The sequence below is a fragment of the Podarcis filfolensis genome, assembly GCF_964270895.1.
Source record: "Podarcis filfolensis genome assembly, chromosome: 12".
NCBI lineage: Eukaryota > Metazoa > Chordata > Lepidosauria > Squamata > Lacertidae > Podarcis > Podarcis filfolensis.
In genome coordinates this window covers 45,815,224-45,824,155 of record NC_139614.1, presented here as the reverse complement: position 1 = coordinate 45,824,155, position 8,932 = coordinate 45,815,224, and the positions used below count along the sequence as shown (strand labels likewise).

The 8,932-nt window shown below is 43.1% G+C and overlaps 1 long non-coding RNA gene across 1 annotated transcript; it reads right to left on the bottom strand.

Annotated features, from left to right (window-relative positions):
* Positions 1 to 916: 916 nt before the first annotated feature.
* LOC310746371 lies at positions 917 to 5,926 on the bottom strand. Its single transcript, XR_014540680.1, has 3 exons — positions 4,275 to 5,926; positions 2,226 to 2,350; positions 917 to 996 (listed from the first exon to the last, which is right to left on the bottom strand). It is a non-coding gene; the product is annotated as an uncharacterized lncRNA (long non-coding RNA).
* Between the last annotated feature and the right edge of the window lie 3,006 nt (positions 5,927 to 8,932).

The window sequence follows — 8,932 nt, the reverse complement described above, 5'->3', positions numbered from 1 at the left end:
TAGTTGTTGGGGAGGAAGGGAAAGGAGAATGTTAGCCGCTTTGAGACTCCTTTGGGTAGTGATAAAGTGGGATATCAAATCCAAACTCTTCTTCTTCAGAAAGATCAGCTGTGTGGGGATAGGAAGGAGTTTGAGTCTGGAGCTTCCTGCTGCATGGTTTAAGCATGATGTTGCAAACATATAGCAAGAGCACATGTGCAGGAAACAGGTTAAAGAGCCTTTTCCTCTGCGTTAGCTGGCGTGGTTATGACTTAATGGGCAGAGACATCAAACCATTGCTGAAAGCAAGATATCGTTTCTGTTAAATAATAGCCTTGCCTATAAAGACAGGAACCTTTACAGCTGTGTGGCTTGATTGGGAAAGATCTGGAGTGCGGTATATTCTGTAGTCTTTTTGTTGTTGTTGAAAAAAAATCATTCTTGAGCATCTAGCTAGTATTGCCAAGTTGATTTCTGTATGGACAAAGAAAGAAACATAGTGGAGATTTGAAGTTTTAATTCATATGCCCTTGATGATAATTCCCCATCAAACAATCCAGATTCCCCCCCTTTAGTTGATGCTACATTCAGCAAAGGCATTTTGTAATTGTGGGGGAAAGATCACCTCATTAAAACAAAAAAGCACTCTGCTTAATTCCGAGCTGCTTCCTTTAAGCAAAACTATTGTGCCTGATGGCTGGGAGCCTTGATTGCATCTCTTCAGAGGGGAACACCCTGATTTTGAACTACATCCTGGGTCTCCTCCCTTCCCTGCCCCCCCCCCCGCTTGTCTTTTCCCTGATTTGCAAGTCAAAGAGTCGAGGTATATTCTTGCTTGAAATGGGTTTACTTGTTTCTCAATGGTAGGTGATTCTCCCACCCCCACCCCAAAGGGACTGTAGCTAAACATATCACCTCCCCTCCCCGCTCTGCCTGCTTTTATATCTTCAGAAATGCTGCAAAGTTTTGCTGATCACATACTCCTCAGTTCTTGAGGTCCATCCCCCCTTCAAACTCCTGTGGAGAGAGAGATTGCGGTGAGAGTTATTCCTCCTGACCTCTCCTGAGCTCCCATTGAGCTAAAGGTCAGGGGTCATTTTCTCAGACTCCCCATAGAGGAGCGAACCAAAGGTCATTTCTTTAACTCACTCCAAGTGGGATGTGATGATGATGGTCGCTCTCTTCCTCTCTCTCCTCTCTGTGTGTATATATATATATATGTGTGAGTGTGTCTGTTTGTTTGTTGCAGTATTAGTGTTGTGTTTTGGTGTTACTGCAAACCTGCAGCTACTGAAACAGGTATGCAACAAGACAAACATGAGAGAAAATGCCAAAAATAAAAATGGCACGTTCTGAAAACAATAAAACAGTTCCTACAAACCCTTAAAAAACACACGAACTCATTGTTACAGATGTACAATTAATGCCCCATGAACGACTGGGTCACACCTCAGAGGAAGCCTTGTTAAACAGAAACAGGTTCAGTAGGTTCAGTAAATACAGACTGGGCAATGTTCATCTGAGAACGGAGAAGCCATATTCTGTTTTATGTCCCTCTGATGTCTTCCATTCTAAACAACACATTCATAGCCAGCACCCCCCCTCCTTCGTTTCTTCAAATGGATGGCTTGGCCTTTTCTGTGTCTTACAAAGGGAGTTGTTATGGGGCTATGTCTTCTCTCTGCCCCCCCTTCCTGGATTATATTTGCTTCCCATTCAGCAAACCTGTGAGTTTCATGCTGTCCCACGAAGAAATTTTTCTGGCTTCCCTTGGCATGAATGGTTTTGCTTTTTTTAAGAAAAAACTTCCTATGAAGGAAGACTCATCATCATCATCACCATCATCATCAAAGGTCTTCCCATTTCAGAGCACCCCTCCTTTCAGAAATAATAATTACCAAACTGTTTCCCCCTCCTCTTTGCCTTCATATGTAAAGGGAAGAAACGAAGGAAAAGAGGCTGGTATTCCTTGATTTCTTTGGAATGTCTGAGTGCGGGCCAGCCATTATTTCCCAGTCTGGATTCCTCTCCAGAAGGAGGGTAGAGAAGCTTATTTCCTCTGATCCCCTCCTTACCAAAGAGAATGGACAGGCTCTGTCAATGCCATGGCTGCCTCTGAGACTGCTCCTTCTCCTTGACCTGTCCCTCTTCCACACACATATATGTGAAGAGATCTCTTGGGCCTCTCTCCCCACTCCTGAATAAATAGAGAGAGAGAGAGGAACTAATCACAGGACATTAATTACCTGAGGAGGGCCCCTTCTCTCTTTTTTTCAGAAGGACACAATGACTAAAAGGGAGAGAGGCCTTTGTTCCTTCCGTGAAGCCTGTCCTCATTTTGACAGAAGCGACCAAGGCAGTCTACGTTGGGCTGTGGAGAGAGATTGTGGTGGCAAATAGCTTAAAATATGGTATTTGGCCTGACTGCAATGGTCAAAAGAAATGTTCTGCTTGACTAGAACGAGAGCAGGGGAATCAGTCACATTTCATAGTACAGTATAACGCTTAATTCCTGTTTATTTTTGGTCTACAGAGAAATTAATATGGTATAACACAGCAACCATTTTAGGCACGTCCAATATGTGCATGATGCACACATGCACACATGTGTATCACACTGAACCCGGAAGTCACCCAAAAACATCACAAAAAAGAGGCAGAATGGGTTGGGGCAGGGGCAGAACAGGTTATTTGTGTATAATCGGAACATCCATCGAAAAAGCCTGCAATTTCTTGCAGGTGCACAATGACCCGGAACACAACCCCTGGGAGTTGCCTGTATGGATTTGGCTAATTGTAGTATTATAAAAGAACATTTTGGCCCTTTTCTCACCTTCACTGCATATGTTGACTGATTGACCTAGTTTGCACACCATGGTAAACCACAGTTAATGGTTTGCCACGAATACACCAGACTGAACTGCTTTGCTGCTTCCTGCTTGCAGTAGGAGGAAACAGATCATGGCCCCTAGCTTAGCGTTCTGTCCAAATCAGGGATCATGGTTTGTTTCATGCCAGCAAACCATGATCTGTAGCCAAGGTTTGGTCTTCGTTTACTGACCGTAGTTAATAAGAGTGAAACAAACCACGATCCCTAGTTTGGAAAGAAGGCTAAGACCGTAGTTTGCTTCTGCCTAGCTTGAACTGGAGCAAAGTGGAAGTAATACACTCATGCATGATAAACCATGGTTTGTCCCCTCCAAATAAGTGGGCCTATCTATGGAGGCCATAAAATAGGGATTTGTAGGAGGGGCATTGTGTCAGGAGAATGATTTATGCAGGTGAGTGCTAGATAGACATGAGGCGGAAGGGAATATCAGAGACCAGAAGATTGCAGTAGTTGAGGCGAGTGATGATCAAGGTTGGAGAGGGAGAGAAGTGCTATAGTTTTACAATACTGCAAAGCAACATAACCTGGGAATGGATCGAATATGGAGAGCAAAGTGCAGAACGGAGGCATCAAGGGTGTGCACCTGTTCAGCAGAATGGATGGTAATGTCAATTCAAAGTAGGAGCCCTAGTAAACTATTCGAATAGTGCAACACGGTAGTAAGTAGGCACAGCAAGACCAGTAGTGTAAACACCCATAAAGGTAAAAGTAAAGGTAAAGGGACCCCTGACCATTAGGTCCAGTCATGACTGACTCTGGGGTTGTGGCGCTCATCTCGCTTTATTGGCCGAGGGAGACGGTGTACAGCTTCCGGGTCATGTGGCCAGCATGACTAAGCTGCTTCTGGCAAACCAGAGCAGCGCACGGAAACGCCGTTTACCTTCCCACCGGAGCGGTACCTATTTATCTACTTGCATTTTGACATGCTTTCGAACTGCTAGGTTGGCAGGAGCAGGGACCGAGCAACGGGAGCTCACCGTGTTGCGGGGATTTGAACCGCCGACCTTCTGATCGGCAAGTCCTAGGCTCTGTGGTTTAACCCACAGCGCCACCCGCATCCCGTAAACACCCATAGAGAGGAGCAATTGATTTCTGCAGAGAACGAGCTGCCCCTAGTGGCTATTGAGTCCAAATTCCATAGTGTCAAACTTGCTAATGATTTTCAGTTCAGTAGCTGGCTTGTTCCCCATGCTCATTTTGAATACCTATAAGTAAGTAGCTATCGGAAAATATGTCACAAATCTTCATAGATCATTATAAGTCTTCAGGACTGTAAAGTCTTCTGGCCCTATAAGCGGCGGCTCTTAAACCTACATACAGTTCAGGGAAGTGTGTGTGTCTGTGCTTGCAGAACAATATTATGAAATGCAGAATTGGCAGGCATTTTACTTTGCAATGAACTCACATATTTTGAGTGCCGTGGTGGGTATTTGTGTCTGTGCATTGCATGGTGTCTTGAACAAATCACAGAAGAGGCCTTTCCCCCCCTACACTAATCATGTTTTAGTTAAGTTATTGTCACACAATTGTTCGTTCAGAATTATGCTGCGAGTTTTATCCATTGTTGAGATTCTTTTCTTCTTCTCTGGAATGGAAAGTACAAATCCACTTTTAAAATGCTGAGATCTTTTGACTTCTCCCAGAAAACTTTTTTTTTTTAAATCAGTCTAAGAGGATAAGAAATTCATTAGCTTAAGTTGTATGATTCTACCAGCTCATTAGAGAGCTGTGTGCTTTTTGGTTTGAGGATGCCTCCCAGCTCTGCATTGAAGCTGTCAAAGTTAAGGATGAAGGTATGGGACCACTTAACCATCCTATGAGGCAATTTCTTATTTTTAACTATGCAGACCAAAGGGTTCATTAGATTAGCTTAATGAATAGTTATGGGCCTGATGTACACTCCTCCCCCTCCATTCATTACTGTCTAATTGCAACCAAAATACACAATTGCCAAAAAGAACCACCCCAAGAAAAGAAATAAAATGTAAATTTCAGTTTATTGACAGTAATTATGTTTTCAGAGCCACAGTTCTTAAGTTTTCTTTCATAACCAGGTAACACAAACATTTTGATTTGAATGTCAACACCTCAGACCTGTAAGAGTTCTAAACAGTTGAAAAACATGAACATCCCTACACAAACCAGTAATTATTTTTACACAGACCTGGAATGATTACATCCAGAATCTTCCATTCTGCTTGCAGTATTATGAAGTACTCGGTAATTTATTTTAATTTCTAGCATCTGAAAAGTCGCTACTGGAAAAGCAGATTTTTAATAAAATGCATAGATGAACACACACACACACGTGTGTGTGTGTGTTCATTCCAGTTGTGCTTTGACAATCTTCACAGTTTTGGTCAATTTATGTATCATCTGGAAAGTTCAGAATAGGGCAATTGGCCCCAAAATACATTCTGAAGCATCCTTAGTAAATCTTCTTTCACTCATGGAGAGAAACAGAGGCACTCAGGTGGAATTTCTCTGAGATTTCTCAGCTGTGGGCCAAGGCATCACCAGAGATAACCTCTCGTATCTTTCCTTCAAGTGGTAATGTTAAGGTAAAGATGAATGATTGCTTTTCATTTCCCCCTAAAGATATGAAGTCGAAGATAATGCCCTGTGGCAAGATTTATATAACTATATTATTGTACAGCACATGTGTTTATGTGGAACATTGTGGGTACCCTCCCTGTCTAAAAAAACGATTTCAGATATTCTCTGTTGTATTATTCTAATTTTCTTAGATAAGATAAAAATGCATTATACAGAAACATGTTTCTGGTGGAATAAATCTTTAATCACCATCTGGGGCTGGCTTCTGGCAACTCTCTGTGTCTCTGTCCTCCCTTTGCGGCCAAGCACTTATAGTGGACAGGTGACAAAGAGCGCTTCCTTTCTTAAGGTAAAGTAAAGGGACCCCATACCATTTGGTCCAGTCGTGACCGACTCTGGGGTTGCGGCGCTCATCTCGCTTTATTGGCCGAGGGAGCAGGCGTACAGCTGGTCATGTGGCCAACATGACTACCGCTTCTGGCGAACCAGAGCAGCGCATGGAAACACAGTTTACCTTCCCGCTGGAGCGGTACCTATTTATCTACCTGCACTGACATGCTTTCAAACTGCTAGGTTGGCAGGAGCAGGGACCGAGCAACGGGAGCTCACCCCGTTGCGGGGATTCGAACCGCCGACCTTCTGATCGGCAAGTCCTAGGCTCTGTGGTTTAACCCACAGCGCCACCCGCGTCCCTTTCCTTTCTTATACCAACACAACTATTGAAGGTGCGTGCCATGGAAGGGCTGGACGTAGAGGAATGGTGGGTTAAACCAGCTGGGGAACCACCAAGGGAAGAGAGCTGAAAGTCTGGGGAGTGGTGGTGGGACAATGATGAGTGGTCACAGGGAAGAGGAGGTGTCAGGAGCTGAAGAGGTAACACGGCATGATGAGCTGGGGAAGTGTCTGGCAGAGAGAAGTCCAGAATCTGAGGCAGAAGCTGAAGCAGGGGAGGAGGGAGGGAGGCCAAGAAGCAGAGAAGAGACATAGGTGTCTTCCCCCTGCTGCTGCTGCAGCAAGCTCCCCTCCCCTCTGGTCTCCCAGAACCAGAAGAGGCATGAAAAGGGCAGAGGACAGGTTGGCTTCATGTAGGCACAGTCTCCAATTGCTTGGGATAAACCCTGGAAAAGGAGGGGACTTAGGCTGCTGTGGGGAGGCAAGGACTTTCTACCTGCAACTGATCCATGGGTTCAAGACCAACTGGGGATGAGCTGCTGTGCATATTAGGCCTGACACTCTGCCAAGTCTGCACAGATCATGTTCTTGCTAATAAAGAGTGCACACTTCCACAGTGTCGTTTACTGCTAGTTCTTGACAATGCAGGAGCCATGTCTTTTTCACTAGGCATGGGAAACCTGTGGCCTTCTGTATGTTGTTGAGCTTCAGGTTCCATTGCCCCTGATCATCCACCATGAACTTTGATGAGGCCCTACGCTGCTGAAGGTAATGGGGCCCTTTATATGTCCAGCTGTCCTTTGTCAACAACAAATTGTCGCTGTTTTTTGTGTTGCATATATGCTATATGGTAATTTATGGGCCTAATAGGTATCTAAAGCCATTTGCACATAACAAATAGGAGCCTACACAACACAAAACACTGTTGCTGTATGCAGGTTTTCTTTTATTTGTTTTTTATCTTATATTTTGGAAATGTACATCCAGTTTCTTTTCCTTTAAATTTTTTTGGGGCCCCCAAGAGAGTGGGGCCCTAAGCTATAGCTTGTTTAGCTTATACATAAATCCGGTACTGACCGTGCAGGTGGGGAATAGTGGTCCAGCACCACTTGAAGGGGTGCTGGCTCAACACCCCACTATAAGTTATTGAACCTTCCTAAAGAAAATACCGTATTTTTCAATGTATAAGACTATATTTTTTCCTAAATTTTTGAAGTTTAAAATAAGGGGTCATCTTATACACAATAGTGCATAGTGCATTTTCTTCATTTTGAGTCCCCCAAAATAGGGGGCGTCTTATACATGGGGGCGTCTTATACACGGAAAAATATGGTAATCAGTATCCTGTTTATAAACATTTTCTGGCATCCTTACCAGCTATGAAATACAGCAGAGTGGTGTCTGCGAAGACTCAGGCGGTTTTAAAATTGTAAGTTCTGCTCAAGTGAGTATGATACGGTTTCTGATCTCCATTTGTTTCCATACGCCCATAGACAATTTATTTTCTTTGTTCTCAACTATGTGTTTTCAGGACAAACATCACATCACATGATGCTCAGTAAACTATTAGCATCCCAAGGAGAATACCACTAAAATTGTAATTACCGCAGCAGTTTGTATTAAAGAATCAAAACAGCAAAGCATTTCAAAAGCAGATCTCCGATTTTTAATGTGTTATGTTTTAGATTGCGAAAGCATAGCTGTTTTGACATCACAATGGAGGGGAACAACTAGCCACAATTAACCAAGCTCTTAAGCAACGTATGGCACCTTTTGTTATTTCCACCCCACCCCAAATGATGTAGTTTTGTGGCTAAGCATAAACACATCATAAAATATGGAAAATCATTCAGCAAGCAGTGATGGAGGAATAAATGTGAAAGTTTGGCAACGCAATCCTAAATACGTCTCCTCAAAATTATGTCCCACAGAGTTAAATAGGGCTTACTGCCAGGTAACTGGATCTAGGATTGCAGCCTAAGTCTGTAAAATGCGCTGTTTTATCATAATGAAAACCATTTTGACCAATGATATTGTGATGAGCTCCATATGAAAGTGATAGTACACTGGAATAGTCTAAATATACTTAATTGATGCACTGGGCTAACAGTTTGGAAGAACGGAGTATTTTTTCAAGTCCACAATTTTGCATTTCATTTCATTCTACGTTTCAGCAAAAAAATGGCTTCAGACCTTTTCCCCTTCAGCATGCTAGTGAAAATTCCAATAGCACACATTAGTTTAAAAACTAGGCTTATGACAGAATAACCAGTTGGCTGACAGCATTTCAGCCTGGTTCTCCCCATTCTGATTGGTTACGTTGCATAAGGAAGGATGACGCTGGATTGGCCGGCTTTGCAGCTGTTGCTATGACTCTGCTGTTGCTAGGATCGCTGCTGTCTCCAAGCCCTGCAGGAAACATGTAATGAATTATGGATGGTTGATTTTCTCAGAGAGGCCTGATCTGTAATGCAGATGAGCTTCAAAGACCCCCTTTTCTTCTGGGTTCTTAAAAAACACACACACACCCGAGTTTTAAATCAGAATCTGGCATTTGCAGTAGTCCCTAGTCACAGTAGTAACTACTGAATACTGATGTTAATTCTCATGCAAAACAAAGGCCAAAAGGTCACTATCTGCTATTTGTTCAGGAAAACCTTGTAGGATTTGCACTGAACGCGGAGACCACTGGGGTATTTTCTTTTTAATTTTTTATTATTATCATCATTCTTATTATTATTATCATTATTATTGCTGCTGCTGCTGCAAAAAAGCAGCATATGGTACAGAGCTCAGAAGAGGAGCCATTAGAAATAAATGCCATTCTGTATATGG